Here is a 24,902-nt window from a genome sequence, read left to right on the forward strand (position 1 = left end):
GTGTGTGTGTGTGTGTGTGTGTGTGTGTGTGTGTGTGCTAAATCAATAAAACTGAGCCAAAGGCAGTTAAGTCATCCCTAAATAAACGTCTTCTTTCAAAACTCCCTTGGCATCAGAACATCAAATACGCTTAGCGCATGCACAGGTCCAAACCCCACTATTGAGGATTGCCATTTAGGTGCCAAAGTTGAAATCTCATCTCTTATACTAAACCTCTCACTCTTTGCCTACATGTGTGTGTGTGCATGTGTGTTTCTGAGCATATGTCTGTGTGTGTGTTAAGCTATGTGTGTTTCTGAGCATATGTGTGTGTGTGTGTGTGTGTGTGTGTGTGTGTGTGTGTGTGTGTGTGTGTGTGTGTTGAGCTATGTGTGTTTCTGAGCATATGTGTGTGTGTGTGTTGAGCTATGTGCGACCTGTCACACTTGAGAAAGCCAGCTTCTTACAGAGGCACTCAAATTAGATTCTGTTTTATTCTGTGTCTTGATTTATTTCATGCGTGTATCAGAGTGTTATTAAAGTTTCTATGATATCTGTGAAATGGCCGTGGCTCTGTGAGCCTAGCGCTCCACGGATGGGCTGGATGGCTACAGTCTCAGAAGCCTTTGAATGGAGCTGATGGGTGTAATATCAAGAGAAAAGTACTCCACCGCCTGTCAATTTCCCTCTCCGGCCGCCAACACGGCTAAATTGCAGTTTAAAAGACAAGAAGGGGCCCAAGGGATGGCACAAAAGAGGGGGGGGGGGGGGGGGGGAGAGAGAGAGCGCTTGCTGACCGGCGCTCAGGTGAAATTGAATTGGAAATCTTCCACAGCTCTTTAGCATAACAAAGGGCCTGGTGGCTTTAGACAAAGGCTGGGGTTTTAATGTAGAAAATCAATCTCTCCCAGGGGCAGCACATTGTTCTGCCAGCCGTACAGGTGTGCGTCCGCCGCTCCTTCATCAAAAGTGTCAAAACAAAGTTGGAACTTATCTCACCACCACTGAAAGCACATGGGCCAACATGTCTGTGAATGGGATTCCGTCTCAGTGTGTGTGTGTAGATGCACATCAAGTTGTGTGTGTTGTGTGTGTTGAGTGTGTCTTTGTGTCTATAGACGCATGTGTTGAGTGTGTCTTTGTGTCTATAGACGCACGCGTGTGTTGTGTGTGTGTTTGTGTATATAGACGCACGCGTGTGTTGTGTGTGTGTTTGTGTCTATAGACGCACGCATGTGTTGTGTGTTTGTGTATATAGACGCACGCGTGTGTTGTGTGTGTGTTTGTGTCTATAGACGCACGCATGTGTTGTGTGTTTGTGTATATAGACGCACGCGTGTGTTGTGTGTGTGTTTGTGTCTATAGACGCACGCGTGTGTTGTGTGTGTGTTTGTGTCTATAGACGCACGCATGTGTTGTGTGTTTGTGTATATAGACGCACGCATGTGTTGAGTGTGTCTCTGTATCATACTCCAAGATGCTCAACATTCAGATATTCAGATGTTTGTCCTTCAGAAATGGCCTTCCCTCTCATCAGCTCTGACTTCACAAAGTTTGTACATTTCAAATGTGTTTGAAACCACAGATTTAACCTCAAGTCACACTTTATTCACACATCGTTCTCACAGATACCCCACATTATTTGTCAGGGGAAGTCAATAGATGCAGTACCACAGCACTATTTATTTAGCTGAGAGTACATTATAGTGATGGAAATTGCAGAGTTCACTATATTGGATGCATTAGGGATATGTTTCATAGTGTTTCATGTGACACGTTGTAATATATAATTATCAAGAGACAGTAGCAGAGACTACAAATCTATTACTGAATGCATACATGTCAGCTATTACTATCAGTTAAAATAACAAAAAACGGCATTCACAAAAGTGCCGTAACAAAAAATAAGTGGAGTGAAAGATGAATTAAATAAAAAGTTATACAGCTTTACAGCCACCCCTGTGCTAAGTTCAGGTGGGGCCTGAACTGGGTTTGTGCTGCCAGATGATGAGTCTAACCCTGGAGGTTCTCACTAAAGAGCAGACAGTGGTAGAGAGACACGGAGTCTGACTCCAAGAAACAGCATGTGAGCACACAGAGCAATGGTCCTCGCTTAGCCTAGCCCAGAACAATGCTCATTTGGAGGGAGGAGAAGAGGACGGGAAAAAAAAAGAATGAGAAAAAAACCCAAATGAACAAATAAACGGGACCCTGTGGAGATTCCAGAGAAGGACCTGTACTTAAAGGTGTTTGTTATGATAAGGTAAGTTGCCATTTATCGGCACGCTGGCAGCCCGTGTATTTCCATAATAATGATTTAAGCTTTCTAATCCCCTCCTGTTTTAATGAACGTCTTCATTTCCCTTGTGCTAGGAGGGAACCCACCTCGCCCCTGCTCGTCGATCCTCCACGTCTGGCAACCCGTCCCCGTGGAATTGTGGGTGGATGATACTGAGAAAGCCTGATGGGTAATTTTCCAAAACACCCCTATCATTCCCACCCATTCAGCTGAGCCCAGTCATTCACTAGCCAGGCTCCATTGTGTGGCAGGGCACACATGGATATCACTTCCCCCTGTTTACCGGCATTAGATTCTGCTCCTGTCAGATACAAAGAGCCAAATATTTCTGATTGATAATAGTTTGTTCAGTGCAACTTCACACCATAATGGGGAAATCTGCTGCAGAGAGAAAGAAGCAGAGCAAGGGGAGAGTGACTGCTTATTTAAACTGGCTGAAAGTGTGACAATGCAGACACAGCCATCTGAACCTCCGGAGAGATCAACCTTCCACCCTGACATTGATCCCTGTTGCGTGAGCATACACACACACACACACACACACACACACACACACACACACACACACACTGTTCTGGTCTGTACCTGCTGCATCCCATGTCCTGGGCAGTAGGCCTCATGAGCAAACCAAATGTTGTAGAAACAAATTCCCACTGGCATATTCATGTGTGTTTGTGTTTGTGTTTGTGTGTGTCTATGCTTTCTTAAAAAGACACATCCAACCTCCTCAACAATCACCGTCCATCACCCGCGCTTGCCAAACGCCCTTGATCACCCTCTTAACACATCTCTCCTGTTCTGACCACAAAAGTCCAGGTTTACACGATGTACGGACATGAATGTAAATTCATTCAGTAACTAACATTGATACTTGGCAAAACCTCTAGAAAAGGATCTGTGGCCATGTGGATAAGAGAATGTCAAGAACACTGAGCTTGGATTTGGTGTCCAGGAGGTCTGAAGGTCATGCATGTAATATACACAGTAGCCTTCTCAGGCAGGGTAGTCTTCTACATGAACTGGAACTATGAAGGACTTTTAAAATGACTCATTGCAGTACATAGTATGTTCCTTTCTCATTTTCCTGAGGGGTTCTTCCCACCACACTGCATGGGTTCTCTCCCGTAGAGAAACGCATTGCAGAAACGGTTCCCCCCCAAACTCCTGTTCTATTTTTTTCTGAGGACGGATGCATGGAAATCCGATTTCTCTGCAACTCCAGATCCAATCCGAACCCCGGGCCTTTGATGACCATACCGCAGAGGGGATTTGTAATTGGGGTGACTGGAACACTCTGAGGATTTTCAGGGTTTGGATTTAAATGTTGGCCAGTGTTCCAGAATTCCTTGGCAAGGGCCGACTCCCGCATAAAAATAACCTGGGCTTGGCTGGCTGCGAGGAATCAGGATTAGACTTTAATTGTCACTTGTGTCTGTGCTCTTACCCACACACACCTCTGCCTCCCGAACACACTGAACCAGTGTACAGCCGTGTCTTTGCAAACGATAGTTTCCTGAACTTGTGTACCGTACAACAACTTTGAAATGTACAAAAAAGCAATACAGGGCTTCCATTTTGGTAGGACATGGTTGGGGTGATATCATGACTAAATGTAGCTACACACGGTGTATTCCACATACAGTACGACTGCTAAATCTGCTTTCCAGTGACTATGTACACTCATGAGAAAACACTTTAGAAAATGATGAAGGACACCCACGCCTATCTGATGACCTGATCTGCACTGACACGGTGGACAGCAGAATGTGGGCCTTTCTCTCTCTCAATTGTGTGGGCGCGCACACAGGAAAATCAATCTCCCCACAATGATATGTGTGGGCAGCGAGTGAATGCAGCTCCCGGCAGACAGCTGCACATGACAACGCAGGTGACCCGGCACTGCGCCCGCCGTCCATCACAAACAGATGGCCAAAGGGTCAGTCTGTGTACACACACAGACACACACACACACACACACACACACACACACACACACACACACACACACACACACACACACACAGATCCTTACTCTTGCTCAGCCACACAGACATGGCAAATACACCCTAATCACCCACACACACACACACACTCACACACACACACACACACACACACACACAGATCCTTACTCATGCTCAGCCACACAGACATGGTAAATACACCCTAATCTCACACACACACACACACACACACACACACACACACACACACACACACACACACACACACACACACACACACACACACACACACACACACATCCATCTTATGACATGAATGTTGAGGTGTGGATTTGACATCTGCTCTGACATAGGCCTGGGAGAGGGTGGACATTCCCGAGCTGAAGGAGAGCTGTGCTGACCCGGCCCTGTGCAGCCAGGCTGTGGGAGGCTGTGCTGACCCGGCCCTGTGCAGGCAGGCTGTGCTGACCCGGCCCTGTGCAGGCAGGCTGTGGGAGCACAACACCAGCAGCCAGCTCCCACAGCAGCAAAGGCTTCAGACCTGGTGCCCTCATGTCCTATGCGTTGCTGTTCCAGGATTGGGCAGGGATGAGATTCTAGAATTCTACCCAGAATTCTCTCCTCTAGTAGTTTGAAGCTTTAGGACACCTTTTCATTAAGGTCACATTCTATCAAACACAAACACATATAGAAATAACAAATAATATACCCAGGTCTCATAAGAATATACTGCAACAAACTGCACTTTAAGAAACAAAAGTCTAATATATGGTCTGACTATGAATTTAAAGGATCTGCATCCAGACAGTAGTAAGGAAGTGCCTATAAAATGAGAAATATTTCTTTTCTTTGCTGTTTTCTTTGTGTTACAAAAGAAAAGAGAACTAAAATATAAAACTGATGTGAGAATTCCCTTGGCTTTGAACATTGAATGAATGGGTTAGGCCTCTCTGTCAAAAGGATTCAAATGAAACAATAACATGGACTCTCTCTCTCTATCCCCCAGTTTTTCTCTCTCTGAAGATCTTTCTCTGCCACCCACAGACTATCACCACACAGCCACAAGAACTCAGGTTCCTGAAGCAATTGGATGTCACCATACGAGGTGTAACATTCCATGAACAGAATTCCAGATTGAATCCCAATTGAACCGTCCTCAAGTGCGGCTATGTGGAGCAGGAGCTGGGCTGGCATTCTCTTTAGGGGCGCTGAAGATGAAGGAAGATGAAGGAGGGTTCTGAGGTCTAAGATCTCTCCACTCCTCAGCATCAGCTTTGATCTGCTGGACCACACCAGACTACAATAGAGGAGAGGAGACATGCCACCACACTCATAGCACAGCACACAGCCCTATTACACCTCAAAGAAAGCACAGCTCTCTGGAGACAACACCATGCTCTGGCTTCTGGTAATGTGGCCAGCGTTTATGATCAGAGAGACAAAGAAACATCAAGCAGCTGTCGTGTTTCTAAGGCCATGTCACATAGACTGAAGGTCGTGTCATTTCCTGGATTGTCTGACTAAAGCAAGCTTATCAGTAAAGCTAGGATATAAGATTAAGCTACTGTGTATTTTCACTTGATTCATTTTGTCCTCCATACACTTCTAACCTAAGAACTATATGAAATATGACATGTTCATCCTTATGTGTGCTATCTGGAAGTGAACCTGATGACCTCGGTGCAGTTACCACATTGCTCCGCCAGTTTAGATACAGGAACATGTTCTTTGCATTCATTTGGACTTTAAACATAGAACAACCTACAACCACCTCTAAACCACAAAACACATGTTTCACTACCAAACACAAACACACACACACACACACACACACACACAAACAAGCAAGCAATCTGGAAAAGGATATTAGAAAAACAGGCAGGCAGCTGTCCTCCTCTCGAACACTGATGACCCACAAGTCAGAGCATCTCATCTCACCTCAGCTCACTTCACACACACTTGACTCCCCCTCTAGCACAGCGGCCCACTCCTGGGAGTCGTGCAGGTGTGAGCCTGCTCAGCTGTTCAGCGCCCCCCCCCCCACACTTATTTACATGAAGCATTGCGCAGCTGATAATGTGTGCAGAGACAAAGGCATCCCCTGCACACACACACACACACACACACATACACACACACACGTGTTTGATCATATATCTATATGCCATATATACTACCTGCAGGCACACACACACACACACACACACACACACACACACACACATTCATATTCACCCCTGAAAAACCCATAGCTAGACATGCTCACTACAAACACACTCACCCTGTAGCACCCACCTCATCCCCAGCTCATTCACACGCTACTCATTCGGTGCTAATCAGGAGGAGCAGGGGGGCGACCAACACGTCCTCCTCCTAGGACCAACAGCCTGATGATCAGAAGAGGTTGAGAGGTATGGATGAAGTGATACACAGAAGATGAGAATCATCAAGATGATGTAGTTATCCATATACCTGTTTGTGAGCTGTGTGTGTGTGTGTGTGTGTGTGTGTGTGTGTGTGTGTGTGTGTGTGTGTGTGTGTGTGTGTACTCATGCATGGGTAGATGTGTGTGATCTCTCCTCTCTTGCCAGGGGCTCCAGTGATTAAACAGGTGCTTGTAAATTAATTAGCCTGATGAAATGCACCTTAAAACCAGACCCCCCCCCCGCCCAAATGCAGTGCCCTGGCACGGTGCCCACTCCTGTGCTCCCGAGGTGTGAAGCGGGCTGAGTAAATATTGAGCCGAGACAGAGCAAACACGCTGACTGGCAGCAGATGGCACAGGGGGGGACGGCCATTAGAGAGCACAGGAGACGTTAGTGCCACAGACAGGGGAGGAATGAACGAGGGAGAGAGAGAGAAATATAGATAGACACAACAGAGGATTTAGGAGGAGGGGAATAGGGTGAGTTGAAGGGAAAGGAAGAAAGAAAGAAAGAAAGAAAGAAAGGAAGAAAGAAAGAAAGAGTCACAGAGATAGAGAATTTGAAAGATAAAGGAGGACGGGGCCCCAAGGGAGGTCCGCCTCCTCCCCCTCCCCCTCTTTTCCAGTTATTTACCTCCTAATTGAAAATCCCCCGTTTCCCTGATGGAGGACGCGAGTTCCTCCCTAAACGCTTGCAAACAGCACACACACTCACACTCTCTGACACACACACACACACACACACACACACACACACACACACACACACACATCCAGGCGGTTCATCTGGCCTGCTGATAGCTGCTGTAATTGATTCTTAACAGCAGGTTAAGAGTGACACTTAGTGTTTTAATGAAAATGATCCATCCCCAAAGTCATTTATCATCTGCTGCTGCCAGTAAGAATGTGGTCAAAGCTTTTGGCCGTCACAGTGGAGGAACACGGTTGTCAAAACCGAGAGTGGTTCTTCCACCATTTCCAACACTACAATACACACACACAAACACACACACACACACACAAAAACACACAAACACCCACGCACATACACACACACAGTTTCGGTTATTCACCAAGGCCCAAGCACAGACGCTCACAGCATGCACCTATCCAAAACAGCTTCAAACAGATCAGGCTGGGAATGAAAGAAAGGGCTCTCATTCCATGAGGCCGTCAGACAGTGACAAAATGCGCCCTTATTTTTCAAGGCTGAAGCCTGAATCACAACAGTCGGGTGATTATATGTCATTTTCAGCGCGATTCAAGCCGCTCTGCCGCTGTTGTGGCCCCTGCATAGCATAAACAACCAGGATACAAAGATGGAAACCCTGGAGGCCTTGAATTAGCATTGCAGGTTTCATGCCTCTCTCTCTATTCTTCTGTTCCCCACTCCCCCCCCTCCCTCTCTCTCGCTCCTTCCTCTCCTCCCCCTGTTTACACATAATGGGGTTTGAATTTAGAACTTCAGCCGGCAAGCGCGTGGAGAGCACGCCGTGGTTGTGACAGTTGTGTGACATGATGATGGGGATCTTTCTTTCTCCCTCGTGAAGCACCTGGAGTGTGGGATATTAATTATCACCTAGCTAGCAGACGCTAGCGCTGCTGGCTGATGCTTAAACACACAACAGCATGGGTGTGGACAGAGCAGGAACATGTTCAGATGGAGATAGGAGAGTGGTGATGATGCTGGCCGGTCTGATGATGGTGATAACATTTATGAGAATAATGATGATGACAACAACGTTGATAGTGATTAATTAAATCACTATAGCAAGAAGTGCAGGTGAGAGAACTTGTCTGCAGTAAGAGTCAAGCTGAGACAAATCTGCCTGCTGTCTCACTTCATCTCCGAGATGGAACACTGTGAAGTGCGTAGTGACAGACAGACAGATGAGCCTGACTGGGGGGGGGGGGGGGGGGGAACCAGAAAGCAAGATACGTACGATGAGAGGGACAGGAGCGGCTTGCATACCATGTCATCTAGACCCCCTAATTACAGTAGAGCTTCCCTAGTAGCATCTGAAATCATTAAAGTGTCCTTTTCTCCCCTCTCTGTGCGATAGGGGTCACAGTAATGGGTGGCCCCTGGGCAACTATGCCTGCTCTGGAAGGGGCCCCGTGCACTCAGTGCGACTCCTGATAGAGCGGTAATTATAGCGTGCATCACTCACTGTCACTTGCGGGGCCTCCTCCTCTCATCCACCTCTCATCCTCCTCTCCACTCGTCCACCCCAGAGCTGTCTTTTCACGCCATTTCATCATCATTAGTCATCATTACATCACGGAGAGCACAAGAGCTTGACCCATTAGCGTGGAGGAGCAACGAGAGGCTCGGCCGATGACAGCTAACTTGCTAGTAGTTGGTGGTGGTGGTGGTTTGTGTGTGTGTGTGTGTGAGTGTGTGTGTGTGTGAGATGCAGCTGCTAAGGCATCTCATGACAGATTGTAAATTATAATGTCATGTTAATGGACATTGTTTCTCAGAATGATACAAATGTAATGTCTCCAAGCGGCCATCATTGAATTGGAATTCAAATCAATTAATATATATATTTGAATTCCTTGGACACAATAAAGTACCCAGAGGTCTGAGTATTATTTTAAGACTGTACGCCTAACAAAGCAACAGCACTGCAGCTTGTGCCAATGTTCACAGGAAGGAGGGTTGGCAATCTAGTTCCATTTAGCGGAGTGGAGGAGAGAAAGGACACACAGAGAGATTGCCCTCCTCCGTTTTCTCCTGACCCAGAGAAAGAGAAAAAAGCACTCAAATTGGATTCAACCTCTATCATGACCTCAGCACTCTGTGGAATATTCAAGGCACCTGTCTTTGTGTAGAAAAGAATGTGTTTGTGTGTGTCTGTGAGTGTGTGTGTGTGTGTGTGTGTGTGTGTTCGTGCATGCACTGTGCCTCCGATGACAAGGCAAGCATTCCGAGGGTCCGTTCCCCTGACCCCGAGGCCTCTCTCCGGCCCACCCCTTCACCCCCATTCACAGCCTCACCCTCCTGCATCTACATGCGGGGACATGCGGCCGCATCAGGAGCTGTCAAACACATGGCTGACTTCTCCCACCGCCCCTCAGCTTAACCATACGGCACCCAGAGCGCCAACAACAGAGTCCAGCCATTTTTTCTCTCTCCCTGAACAGAAGTCCAAGACCATTTTAATTCCATCTCAGGATCAGCCACAAAGTCAGAAAATGTGTGTAAAGAATGTCTGTTAAGATGAAAGAGTGAGAAAATGTTCTTAATTCCGAAGCAGCCTTATTCACTCAATCCGAAGGTCAGTGAAGAGGAGAGGCAAATGTAGCTGTGCATTGTCCTCCCCACACAAGACGGAATACATCTTTATGACCTTCATGGCCTTTTCAGTCATCACCACTTTCTGATTAAATAAATGTGAAAAGGTATATAATGTCGATATCCTGTTCCAGGTGCAAGGAGAGGATTGTTGACTTTCCAAGGATGATTTGCAACTTTTCGATCTGTACTTTCTAAGGACCTTCTACGGCATGCTTTCAATATGTTCCTCCACATTATTTCCTGTTTTCCTTTTTAAAGGATGACTGCATGTCTCCCTATGTGTGTGTGTGTGTGTGTGTGTGTGTATGAGTGGGGGGTGGGGGGGTTGTTGACAGTAATGATGGGGATATTTCTGTTGGCCCCCACATTTGCGTGACTGGCCAGCCTTGGCAAACGCATTAGCATATTTGGGCTGAGCTTTTGTTTTTCCTTGACCTGTATAATAAGTGTCACATTAGCAACACAACAAATCAAACGTTTGGTAATTTCCCTCCCAGCTGTTCTCGTCATTGTGTCACCAGATTTTTAATTAATATGATAAGTAATACTTGCAAGGCGGTGCTGTGTTTTTCTTTCCTATTTTAATTGCCAGTCTGAGAGAAAGACAGAGAGAGAAAGAGGAAGACAGAGAGAGAGAGCAAGATGCATGTTTGTGTGTGTTTGTGTGTATGTGTGTGTGTGTGTGTTTATAAGAGGGGGTTGTGCATACAGAGATGAGGAGTTCCACATAAAGCAAACACGTCTCGTTCTATCTACGCCAAGGCTAGTGGGGAGGCCTGGGAAGGTAGAGTGCATGAAACACACAAGAGTCTCCCAGTTTGTCCTCAAAGCACCCAGTTCCTCCTCTGCCTGTCACTGGGACAGGGGCTGCTCTCAATAACCAATTCATCAAGTCTTTCAAAAAAGTATTGCGCACACACACACAGATATATATATATATATATATACAGCAAAAACACACAAGGCTAGTGGGAAGGCCATATATATTATATAAACTATTTCCAAGTAGGAGTATGTGCTGTGGTCTCATACTAGATCCTCCTAGTCTACATAAGACACTCTGATCTTCGGTTCAGACTCTTTGAAGGACTATAATTTGAAAAGACTTTCTTTGCCACCTGCTCCTCTCTCTCTCTCTCTCCCCCCCCCACACACACACCCACACATTTACTTCTTTATTTGAGTCGAAATAAATATATTTAAATTTAGAAGACGCATTAACTGCTAAGACATTATTCAAACATGTGACAACAAATCGTATGGGTATACACAGCACCTTCTCCTCCAAACGTGGTGACTTCCAATCATGGATGAGATGGAACTGTGCTTTGCCAGCTGTTTTGCTTTCATTTTCTGAGATCCCCAACCATCCTGAGCCCCCTAGTGACCCTGTTATGCACATGACCCAAATGCCAAATATGAATACAGGAGATTGTCACTTGTAACCAGAACCAGAGATTTGCTGTACAAGAGACTGATATTTCACAAGCTTTGTTAAATAGGCTTCCTCTGGGCATAAATCAAAACAACAGCCGCCTTTCAGGATGAACCCATTCTTTATGCTCTCGTCAGCGATAACAATGTCAGGTCTGATGGCATTTGTATCAGAAAACATGTCAGCAATACACAAGGAGAACATGTGTGGTTCCACAAAACAACTGGTATGAAGTGACACTGTATGTGGAAAGATAGATGGCAAGTTTAGAGATATATTATCCATAGGGTTGGGGAGTAACTAGTTATAGGTAACAGAGTTACGTGATTAAATCACAAAATGTATTTAATTGTAATCTATTACATTTACTGAGAATAACTGTATAAAAATTAAATTACAGTTACTAAAAATGTTGATTTACAAAGGGGTTACATCCCAACATAGTCTTTTCTGTAAAAATCTTTACAACTTATACGTAGAATATAACATGCATTCTGTTGCTTTGCATCTCTTTGACATGTAGACAGGCTCCATTCATTTGCCAGTATGCACTCAGATTTTCAGCGTTGTTTTTGATTGGTTATCTTGTTTAAATTTGCACCACCTCTTGTCTGTCAATCTAAAAGTAATCAACAGTACATGAATGTAATAAGTTACATTACTTAGATGAAGTAATTAAAATAGTTACAATACTTCTTACATTTTGATCAGGGTAACTAGTAATCTGTAACCTATTTCATGTTAAAAGTAACCTTCCCATCCGTGATTGTCCACAATCCTCTTGTGTCTGGAGATACACAGTTCTTAATAGATCTTAGTGATGCAGTAAATGGGACATGGATTTAACTACCTGATCATGACCATGGTGAATAAACATGAGGAATGAGAGTCAGGGTACCAGATGGAGAGATTAAGATGGATTGGTAGTATGGCTTTGAATGTAAAGATTTGGATATCCTCGTCAATCAAAATATTTTGGAGAATGACATTAGTTATAGAATGATCCACGGAGGAGATGCAGGCTAGCTTTCGCCTGTAGTCTAAGTCCGGTCCAGTGTTTTAGGTGCTGTCAATGTTTGCCTGACATCAGAAATGCTCACACACACACACACTCATTTAAAAAACACAAGCAAAAACACAACTTTCAGAATCCTGTGTGATAAATGACTAGAAGCGCCACCTAATGTCCGGAGCCTGAACTGAACTGAACTGAACTGAACTGAACAATCATTAACGGTTTGTCCTCATGCCTCAGTCAGGTCTCACCCTGCTTTCTGTATGATCTAGAACAAAAGAAACAAGCAATACAATAAAATATTACGACTATAGAGATTAATAAATGGAATATATTTAATGATCAGTTTATGAGAAGACAGCAGCTGCCAAAGATGGAGACAATACACCCCAATGAAATGAATAAAGGAAAAACAAAGAAATGCATCTCTAGCCAAACAAACTGCATACAAATCCATTTAGAGATGAGTGGCCTAAGTAAGTGGGCCACTCTTGCAGCGTGCAGCACAGGTGGCTGTGAAGCATGCGCTGAGCTGACCAGTAATGGCAGCAGACGAGCTGATGAGAGTCTCTCAGATGAGGCATGGCGCCACTCCTGCACAACAGCTGCAATTACCAAACTCCACACACTGACTCCGATCGATCCCCCTTCAGGTGGGGTGATAACCCAGTATTTACCACTTACCGCGAGAGCACTGTTAGCTGCTCATCAGCTGGGGGGGGGGGGGGTACACTCGCAAAAAGTCTCACTCAGACATCATGGTCGCTGCACAAACATTAGTCCTCACTACTCTGAGTCACTGGGTGATTATACTGATCAATGTGGCCTTATGGAGTCAAATAAATCATGTTTTCTCTGCAATGTTCAGGTGACAGCATGTAAACACATGAGCAAAATGGTGGTATACCTGACACACCAAAAGGCACTTTAACAACCACAGCACAACCACAGTGGCTATCCAACCAACAAAATGCACTCATGTTAAGCAATATGTGTCCATTATGTGACCATAACACTTAATGCCTGACCTATTTCCAGTTACCACCACTAACACACATAACCACTGTATCATCATCTACAGAACATAAACGTCCCATTCAATGATTCCTAGGAGTTTCAGTAACTGATTTGTAATCTTTGAAGATGAAAACCTGAATTACTCATGTATCTACTTATCATCAAACCTGTCTTAATTTACAGTTCACTATCAGTGGCCATGTCCATCATCATCACCACAATCACCATCCTTCTGTAACCCAAACTACTCGGGACCAAACAGACATATAATGCCTTGCCCTGCACATACTGCATATAATATCTGGGGATTTAGGGGAAGTCAGAAGTAAAAAAGTGTGAAATGGCTGGGTATATATGAAATCAATGTTGAAATATAAAAATGTTGGGATTGCATTGTTAACTCAAAACATAATTGGCAATATGACACCTCTAGAAGTAATTTACTAATTATTCATAATCATTCATAGTTAATATAGTAATTATATACATGACCCTATAAACAACAAAAGTAATGCTTATTTTAGAAAACATGCTCTTCAGGTTTTCAAAGCACACTCTACCGTAAACCTACAGTATATGCTCCAACAATCAACACAAGCATCCATACAAACACAAATTATTGACACAGCTCATTCACCCAAAAAAAACGACAAGGAACTGTACAACAAGAACACGTGTACTGCACACAGAAATATTCTACATGTGTTCCCTCTCCAAGTTATCAGAATACTCTCATGGTACTGTATGTTAACAGTCTTTCTCTTCGAGGTGTAAAATAGGCTATAGGTCTGGGTTGGAACAGGACACTTGGGCCCCCCAGAGCATTCATTACTGCCATTGCATCGACTGCTGCTCCCCCCCCCCCCCCCCCCCCCCCCCCCTGAGGAGAATGACAGAGGCCATTTTATTTCCCCCTTTCTATCCCTATCAGCCTGCATCTCAAACTCAGCACATCCTCTCACTACCGTCCCATCACTCACCCACCCCTCCCTTCCCTCTCCAAGATGGTCACATCGATGCACCCTCGAGGCCTTTGTGTTAATCACTGCACAGAGATAAAAGCAGCAAGGTTAATGACTAGGGATAACATTCAACACATGAGGGATCTTGATAAGCAGGTGATCCCATGCTGCTATGGCCTGCCATCCCATTTCCTGCCCGAGCACCGAACAGTGAGGAGAGAGCCCTGATCGATGTGTGGGGTCCGGCAACCATGCATCTCCAATTGTAACGTATATATCAGCCCCTTCAGATCCCCCCATTCATGGCCTATGGGATATATGGCCAGCTCAGTCGCTAAAAGAAGTGTGAATACATAGGCTTTTGTGTCCCTGCCACGGCCTCTTCAGATTTATGATGTCCAATTACAAAAGCGTACAGCCGACCAGCCTCCATTAGCCTATCAAATTCTTTAATGGTTGTTTGTGAATAGGTTATCAACCTTTTCAAAGGCCACTGAGGATTTACGGCCTTGAGCATTCAACAAAGCAGGGAGGGGTCCTTTCAAGCAGTAGATACACGCATAAAGGACAGATCATGTCGAGGCAACGAGTTTGTTTACGATTAATTTAAGTTTCAAATGCTTTCACTAAATTCCTTTCCTTATGTCTGGTAAATTATGTTTTATTGTATCTTTCAACACTAGATAACCTTTCTTCTGTGTCGCAACCATATGCAATTAAAAGAATATGCAAGCAAACATAGCTTCAAAAAAACAACTTCAAAGTATTGAGAAATACTGCAATTTATTTGCGAGTAAACTGCATTTTGGCCAGTTGGCAGCATAGTCGGTCCCACCTCAGAGCTTATAACATGATCTTACTCGCTTTTTATTCTCAGCTTTTGGCAAGTTGCCATCGCCGTGTGACAGGAAAATAACAGACTCCGACTGAGGAAAGGCACCACGGCGTGACAGCACGAGGTACACACGTAAAACTTCCTGAGACTAAACCCTTCATGGGATTTACACACATTTATCATTGAGCAGCCTGTAAAATCTCACCTTACCAGAGAATACTGCAGTTTTGCCTGTTTGTTTTTATTCTAAATGCTATTGCAACAGTTCATTCATTCATGCACGCATGATGCAGTCCAATTTTATGTAAAAAAAATTACATTTGCATTATATTTACATACATTCTATTAATCTGTCTAATATTACATTAAATTACTAGGCATGGTAATAATAATAATAAGCATAATAATAATAATACACCCTACCTATATTAGATTTTAAAGACTCTGTCATTTGAATTCAATGGAGCCTTCAGAAATGTCCTTCAGAAATGATTGCAACAAATGTAAGCTACAATAGGCTACCCTACGATTTTATTTCTCAAGTCTATATTTTTTTGACAAAGTATACTTCGAGGAGGCACACTTCATTCTGTGCCCTGTATTGGCGTGTTCTGATGTGGAAACTGTTAGCATTTTCACAACTGCTATGCTTTTCAAAAGAACAGTTCAGGATAAAAGAGAAGGGAGGGTGAAGGGTCCATTCTTTGCATCCAAGGCTGTCATGGCAACAGCGTTGGAGGTTGCGGCATGCTGGTCATAGTCATGGTCATGGCCATTTGGTTTGACATGGTTTCAGAAGCCCAGTGGTTGGCGGTCAGACGTTGAATCACGACTTGCTTTTCTCTCGTGTCCTTTATTGTCTTTTACGCAGCGGCCACGTGTTGTCAGGCAATCAGAAACGGCAAAGGAGGAGGGAGCAGCCTGAACACGCCACTTCAACTTTTCTGTTTTCTGTGGCAGCCAGGGGCATCTCTAGGGACTCCGGGGGCCCCAAAGCAAAAAGTCTGAGCATGGAGCCCCTGACCCCTATCATCTACACATCTACAAAGGGTATATGTTCAAGTGAACCTTTTAATTTTTAAAGTACAGATTAAAGTGCATATTATAGTTGATGTAGTGACTGGTATGTTTGTGCGTGCACATCATGAGCAGAGTAAGAGGTGGAAACTGAAGGAACTGTTAGAAATAAATCATTATATATTAATTGTAATCATTTAAAATGTCTGTGTGTGGACATCTTCTAACATACATAATAGGTGTGATCCCACCTTCTTTAGTAGGACTATCTGTAATATATCGACCTACTTATTGGGATGCATACTTAATCAAATCAGAACAGTTCAGAGAACAAAGTGCCATCAATCAATAGGATCATCAATTATTAGGATCTTTATGAAATTCTTAATCCACAGCCTCGATCGAATATCTGCCGTTTACGTATTAAAAACAAGTTATTAAACACTAATGATAGTTTAAGGAAAGCCACAGCAGCCAGAACGTCATACAAGCTAAACCCATCTAGCAGCATTTTATGCTGGTTTTCAGCTGGGTTATTTCAGCAGGGGTTAATGCAATGCTAACTCTTTACAAAACACCTAACAAGCTAAATAGGGTACAAGCATTATTACTAAGTTAATGGCTTGCTAACTTAGTTGTAGTTAGAATCGACAACCTATTTATCTGCAGGAACGAATTAAAATTCTCACTGTTTTTCTTCTCCTCCTATGGCCTGCTCTTTCGTTTCGAGTAGTATGACAGGTGGTTGCGTTTCCGGGTGTTGCCGCTCAGTAGCCTAATTATGAAGCTCTTAGCCAGTTAATAGTCTGGGGACCCCGCAGGGCTCTCTGGACATATCATTGTAGTCTCCTGCACAACATCATACATTTCAAGGGGGTGCTCACGGAAGCGTCGTTGCTGTGGACTATCGTAATCAGCTGTCCTCGGGGCCTGCTTTGTCGCGACGACGCCCTGAGCTCAGGACTAAAATCCAAAGAAAAACAGCCAAATTCAGAAAAAGAAATGAGAGCGCGTCAGGGGAACAGTCCAAGGAAAGAATGGCGCCCCAGAAGTGTTCTGTTAAGACCCCCGAGGCCAGGCATAAAGCAGGCGATTTTTGGACATGAAACGCAGGGTGTCGGCAATAAGTGGCCATAAACTGACCACACACGGTGCCGCTCAGGCTATGACGGTATGCATGCAGTAGTTTGGCCACAAGCACAACCTGTTGGAAACCTGTTTACCGTACCCACTCAAACGTCCATGCACAATGCATTCTAGCGGGACGACATGGCCAACAAACACCAAAGTGGGAATGTTAAAAAGAGGCTATTCAGCAGTGTTTCAGTCCACCACTTTCTCACTGCGTGTGTTCAAACCTGTCTGTGCTTTCTCGTACAAAAGGCTCCATGTTTGTCAGTTGAAGCAGATTGTATTGGCAGTCTCCATAGAAATACCACACAACAAATTTGAATTCATAGCAGCACCTGCTGCCATGTAAAACATATTTGCGTAACGGAACACATCATCTTGTCCCCTGGACCGAGCAAGACGAAAGGCGGGCCTGAGGCTACATGATAAATGAATCAAAGTCACGTGCAGGCTAATTTTGCACTTGTCAAATGCTTAATTACAAGCATAAAGTAAGGCACTAGGACGAGGGAAGACTGGAGTTGTTAAGACTCATTCTGCAAACGTCCATTAATTTACTTCTATTCCCACCCAAATGGACGATAGATAGGTATGCCAATAGGCAATAAGCCATGCTAGCTACAGGCAGCGGCACAACTTGCCAGTTGGAGTTAGGTCTACTTTGAGGATGCCTTCACAGAGCACAGAGAGTGACAGATTTTGACATAATGTTGAGCACCATCAGTTGTTGATTAGGATTATGGCTCCCAACAGCAAGCATATATAGGTGCATCAGTGGATTTGGGTCGGCACCTCACTGGTGGTGTGGCTCTTCTGGGCTGCTCTCGGACCACCATCACCTTTAGTGTAACTGGGCGTGGATATTAAGAAAATTACACAAAATGTTATAAATTCCTGAAATTTAGAAATCATATCAGAAGAAGAAGTTACAGAAGTTCATGGTACTAGAAGGATCTCAAGTAGAAAAATGACTTGGGCAATTAAAGACTTCTCTTGAAGGTTGAAGCTAAAGTTGAAGGTTGCTGAAACTGACTGAAGAAGTATAAATGAGTAAAGAAAAAAAGTGATGAGCAAAAGAAAGTCAGTGCCAGTGGCCTTTAGCTATCAGGGTTGTATCACAAGGCTGTACTTTAATGACCTTTAATGTGTCAGCTCCACATAATAATGGTGGCCCCTGTGCCTTTCTTCACCCTGTAGTTTTAGTTTCAGGTCCAATTGGAGTATGTGTACCAGCCTACTCTGTGTACTCCTCATGACCATCTTTTATAGGCCCGGTGGCCTGGTGAAGTGTTCATTCTTGCCGTTTTAAGAAGATTTTTCTGTATAGTTTAGGGGTAAGGCCCCATTGGATATCGAAGTGTTACGCAATACTCCAAAAAATAAATGGTTTATTTTGAACACTGAGGGCCCTTATTTCATTGACGAGCAACTGGCAAGGAGAAAAGTAACGAGCAAAGTCAATCATGCATGAACTTAAGCTAATTTAGTAACTTGGCAAAATCATTTCGCTAATTTAATAACATGAGCAAGATCCTAAGTGCAAACATGGGTGGGTCAGCGGAATGCTCGCACACATCACATGATAGCTTTAGTTCAGTTGCTCATTGCTCATAGCTTTGCTCGTTTGTCCATCTCTGAAATTAGGACTCTGAGAGTTTATAAGATAGAGCCTATATGTTGCATGGACTTTTGGAAATATAACAAATGTGTATATGAAAACCTCCTTTATGCTTTGAACATATTTTCAGGTCTACAGCGGCAAGAAGATATTGGTGAGAGATGAGGTGAGATCAATTGTTCGCAGCATCAGCTGAGACCTACTCACACTCAGAAAAAGAGATGACGGAACATTTATGGCCTTAAATGAGAGGGTGAAAGGTTAAAGAGACAAAGGAGTCGTAGCACAATCAAGCATGACATGACATGACATGCACCATTAAACTCATTTGGGCTTTATTTAGAAGAGGAGCCATGACCACATGTCACTGGGGCTAAGCTATCCCCAGGCCCGCGCTCACACTGACTACTGTACTGCGGTCCCTTCATTTCAGCTCAGATAATGACTCGTTTTTCCTCACAATAGGTGTTCAGGGTCATACCTACTCGTTGAGCAGCATTGTATGAAAATGTGACATGAATTTTTTCTGAAACCACCTCATCCAAGTGCTGGCCACTTGACTGGATTCATATGTAGTTATGAATGGTTATGGATATTTTTGAAACAACACACTAACTCTTTTTTGAGCCAGTGGAGTGTGGCAATACTGGTCATTTCAGAATTAGTATCAGTAGCAGCCATTTGAAGATGAGGGGATATTGTATTAAGACAACTCACATTCACTGTCATGTACTACTATGTACACTGTGGTACTTTTAGGATATTTATGTGATTGAAATACTTAACTTTTTCACATTGTATATCATCTATAAATTGTCCGATTTGCTAGAACAACAAAGTAGCTCACATGGACAACAGTATGCCTCATCCAAGACGTTTCATAAAATGGCTCGTTCCAATGGACTATATGATAGAGCCACAGTGTCCTCTAGCGGTCCTAAAGTGCTAATGCAGAAGTCATGATCACAGACACTTTGCTTGAGTACATATCATGTATAAAATACATCAAGTTAATACATCAAGAAAAATAGAACAACAAAAGAATAAGTAGCAAAGAAAAAAATGGTGATTAGTTGTGCATGAACATAATTTATCTTGCTTATAAATAAATAGAGCCCAACGTTAGTCAAAACTTAATTTCAGATTTATAGAACAACACTGCCCTCTACTGATGAACTGGGAGGTGGTCAAAACACCAGAACTGTGTCTGTTAGAACCTTAAGACAAATATATTATAATGATGTAGTATCAAACTTAGACATATTCTGCAGGTTCGCTAAACTGCTAAAATATAATACTTTGTGGGTATTGTCCCACTTTGACTTGCAGTAAGTCTGTGTAATGTGTCTATGCAAGCCAAATACAATACAAAGGTTGCTGGTGGTGTTATAGGGTTTCAACATGTCTGGAAATAAGATTGAATAGGTAGGCTACTATTCCCATGAATACAAATACAGACACATGTTGGAAAAAAGATGGACAAGGCAACAGAGGCTAGCCATCATCTGCATGCATTATAAATGATTGTGTCATATTTGTTGGGGTTGAACCTTACTGGACAACACCATCAGATAATCCTGACATGCAATGTGGAAAATAATACATAATGAAGCATGTGATGTCGATCTATATAAGGTAGTTTAGTTGTAGTAGCAGTATCAAAACCATTTCTTTCCTTTAAGTTCTAGGATCATTGGAAAGTAGCCTACATATTTCTTTCTTCCAAGAGCAAGTAGCTGTAAATTCTCTCTCTATTTAAAGCAACAGTAAGGAGTTTGGGTCTAAAGCTAGTGAGCTAACTACCTAAAAAGGGAGCAAACACCACCAGCACCCCAGTTGGTACTGATTAGAGCTTGCTAGCAAGCTAACTGGTGTCTTTGGTGTCTTGATGTGCTATGAAAGCTTTTCGTACATTTTCACAGGGCGCTCCGTCCCGGACCACAGAACTACATAGTGCATAGCCTGGACAGCTAGTGGACATCTGTCCCTCACATGACCATATATAATCAAAATTAATTTGAAGATCATACCTAAACTAGTTGCCTAAAAAACATATTTCAAAAAGTGACAAATAGTTGCGTAGTGTTGCTTAAATCTATAGACACTCATGACTAATTCTGGCAAAAAGTCAAGAATGAATTATGCTAAATTTTTAAATTTGGAATCCAGTAGCACATCTTCATTCAAAACTTTTTCACCTAGGCTTACTTGATGTTCAGAAGAATCCAAGTCCCAGAAGGACATGAGGTGGTTGAGGGCTTGAGTAACCAAACCATGGCTCCCTCTTGTGGACAAAGCAGGTAAGTACTAGTTCATGTGCAGTGCAGCACACTACACTAAAACCAGTGCATGATATTCTCTGTCCACAGAAGTATAAAAACCACAACAACAGTAGTCCATTTAAAAACAAAATCTATAAGGCTACTAATGTCCCAGCTACCGATGTAGTTTTGGTCCCAGCCTTTACCAGCTGATGAAAAGACAATGGATATAGAAATTCTTTGAAAGATGAATGAAAGAATTCAAAAATAATTGCAATATCCTTTCTAATTAGATTTACAAATGCTCAACATTGGTTTCCCACTACAAGCCTTTTCCAAAGAGTTGTACAACAAGACACAGTCTCCACAGAAATGGCATTGACCTACTGTGATCATGATGAAAAACAGCCACACTATATCGACCTCATCATGAAATATGAACATGTAACGACAGTCATTCATGTTGTGATCTGGTGATCGTATATTATGACCCTACATTTATGAAGTTTCAAATTAGTCTTCCCCTTCACTCTCTCTCTCTCTCTCTCTCTCTATCTCTGTCTGTGTCTCTGTCTCTGTCTCTCTCCCTCTGCCTGTCCCTGCCCCACTGCGCTGCCCCCAACAGTGGAGCTGAATAGGAGATTACTTCCCTAAGCTCCTTTCCCCTCTCTCATCCAGTCTCTGCTCTCTCTGTTCCCTATCTCCCTCTCTGTCTCTCTGTCTCTCTCTCTCTCTCTCTCTCTCTCTCTCTCTCTCTCTCTCTCTCCATTCAATGCATGCCCCCTCCCCTGAACTTCCTTAGGAGCCATGATCCTTTTTGAACACTGAGAATGGAACAGCAGAGATGGCGGTGTCCTGAGTATCTGCCAAATCTCATGATTTTCTCTCTTTGCTTTCCTCAAAGAACTTGCACAGATAGCCAATGATGGATATGGACATGGCGTGAAACTGAAAAGGCAGTAGAATTAGTGTGTGAGAGATTTACACAAGAGTGCTATCATTCCCCTATTTCATTTTGTTGATGCATGTTTCATGCCACAAATCACAATCGTCACATCACCCGTCCCTTCATGTCACTCGTTCCTTTGACTCTATACAATTCTTTACATGCAAAAATGTTGATCAATTATTATTTCAGAATATGTGAAAAAAAAAGTGGAAAAAGGAAAGGAGAAGTGAAACATTGAATTTGAGTCACTTCTGAAGTAAGTCACTTCACAGCAGTGGAACCTTTCCAACAATGCACCTGTGTGGCTGTTCAGCACTGAGCTCTTGGCAAAGGGGGTGTGATGAAAGAAAGTGTCTTGTCTTGTGTAACACAACTCAAATGACGTCTAGGTAATACTCTTGGTGGCTATTCTGTTTAAGCAAAAACAGTGGCATTTTGCTACCACAGACATCATCTTAAAAAGTACTTAATAACTCACAAGAATTCATTGCAAAATACAAAATCATTATTTTGTAAGAGAAAACAACAGAGATTTGCAAACAGTTGATATGCTTCACATTTCCTGAGGCAGAGATGAACAGTTTTGACAGATGCATCTGAAAACACTGTCTCCTCCAAACTAGAGTTGTCCTCTGCATCTGGACATGCACCCTCCCATGTAAACATGAGGACAGAAACAGCACTCACCTCTGTTAGTCTCCACGTCCATCTGAACAAACTTACTTCCTCCTCCGGTCTCACAGTACAGACTGCATCCATCACTAATCCAGCTTGCACATCTCCTCCATGCTGTATAGAGACAGCGTGTTTGTGTGTGTGTGTGTGTGTGCGTCTGTGTGTGGAGCCACTTCTACATCAGTTTACTCCTCATCTTGACTTGCTCCTCCCAAGGTGAGCGCACTCCTTCCTGCTCTCTTCCTCCTCTCCTCTCTTCCACCTCTCCTCTCCTCTCCTCTCCTCTCCTCTCTTCTCTTCTCCTCTCCTCCTGTTTCTGTGGTGGCTGCTCGGCGCCCAGCGTCTGTTGACAGGTACAGGCGGGACAACGAAAGGCACCTGCTGACCTGTAGCCCCTCCTCCTCCTCCTCCTCCTCCTCCTCCTCCTCCTCCTCCTCCTCCTCTCCCCATTGGGGAGGCCAGGGCAGGTAGAGAACCCTCCAACAAAGTTCTGCACCAGAGTACCTTGCTGATATTCAGAAAAGAACTGATGAGACAGTGTGTGTGTGTGAGAGAGAGAGAAAGAGTGAATGTGTGAGTGTGTGAGACAGAGAGAGAGAGGGACCCCAGCTCAGACAATCCTGGCAGTGGTTAAGGCAGCTGAGCCAGCCCCTACTGCCTTTTATCCACACCAGCGCTCAGTCCTGCCACAGTGCCTTTTAGCCTTTCCAAAGAGCATGAATATATTATTATTGCACAAAAGGGCCATTTATTGTTTATGAATTACAAGTCTTTCCCAGCAACAAAGGCTATTTTCGTAAGGAAACAACATTTCATTTCAGTTCCAATTTGATTACTAGCTGAAGAAAAGACACCCTTCGGTCAAACCCCCAAAGGATCTTTTCTTTTTTTTTCTCCTTTGTATTCATGCCTATTGAAAGCGCTTTATTGCTTTCCTTTTGTAACGCTGACAGGGAAGGCTTTTAGAGTAAAACATTGGCAAAAAATATTGCACAGTTATTTTGCGCAATAAGAGAGCTAAAGGGTCCATCTAGTCCCTCTCCATCCCTTCCCTGCTCTCCTTTCTCCTTTCTCTGGCTCTTCTTTCAGGATGAAATGGCAAAGGCTGGAAATTAATGACAGGCTGCAAAGGAAAAAAGCAGGGAGAGGGAGGGACCGAGAGAAAGCCACCAGTTCTGGCCTCACAATACATGTCAAATCTAAATGATCACTAGCCTTTGAATGGTGTGAGTGTGTGTTGAAGGGGCTTTTTTGGTGAACAGTGTATTTATGGAGCAAGAGGGGTGTCTCACCATTGATTGGCTCAGTACTTGAAAAAAAAAAAGAAAGACACCTCTCAGATTTGCTGGGCGTCTCATTGTTAATGGTCCACGTTTGCTTCTGCTGTCACTTTTCTTGTGGAACAAGAACTATCCATGGCAGGCAGCTCTCCGAGCACACAATGCACTCCATTACACCCAGGACGAGAGGCCAGAGCCGGGGTACAGACACACCAATTACCCCTGCGACTCCAGTCCTGATGAATGCACTCTGCTAGGGAGACGAGAGAGCGGAGGGAAAAACTCAATAAGAAAAGAAAGTAGGAAAGAAAAGGAGCCCAATCTGTTCTGGGATCAGTTGCTTGTGTAATGAATGTGATTGAGTGAGAGTGAGTGAGTGACATGGTTAGCTAGACTGGATGGTTGGCTGTACATACAGAAAGAATCAGGGGGCTGACATGAAGGGCTGGACTTTAGGGGCTGGTTCACAGGGAATGACCCAGTCTCCAAGTCAGGATGCTGGAGTTCTGATATTAGTTCAGTAGTCCAGTTTACTGTATAATGAGTGCTTGAAATCATGTTTTTCCAAATAAAGAAATTATGTTCAGTCAATTTCGCTTGGAGCAGAGATTTGTGGGAATCCTCAGGGGCTGCTTGAAAAACAGAGTGAACATGCACTGAACAATCCATCATCATGGAGTCATATAATGATAAAGCACATTGTTTCTGACAGATATTTTACCATACATAGCATTTG

At 43.7% G+C, this 24,902-nt stretch overlaps 1 long non-coding RNA gene across 2 annotated transcripts in view; it reads right to left on the minus strand.

The window, feature by feature from the left end:
- LOC116218242 overlaps nt 1-23,177 on the minus strand; it is a 55,378-nt gene extending 32,201 nt beyond the window's left edge. For both annotated transcript variants that reach the window (XR_004162771.1, XR_004162769.1), the window contains exon 1: nt 22,899-23,177. This is a non-coding gene — a long non-coding RNA (uncharacterized LOC116218242). The remainder of the gene's footprint in view (nt 1-22,898) is intronic.
- Between the last annotated feature and the right edge of the window lie 1,725 nt (nt 23,178-24,902).

The sequence above is a fragment of the Clupea harengus genome, chromosome 21, assembly GCF_900700415.2.
Source record: "Clupea harengus chromosome 21, Ch_v2.0.2, whole genome shotgun sequence".
Lineage (NCBI taxonomy): Eukaryota > Metazoa > Chordata > Actinopteri > Clupeiformes > Clupeidae > Clupea > Clupea harengus.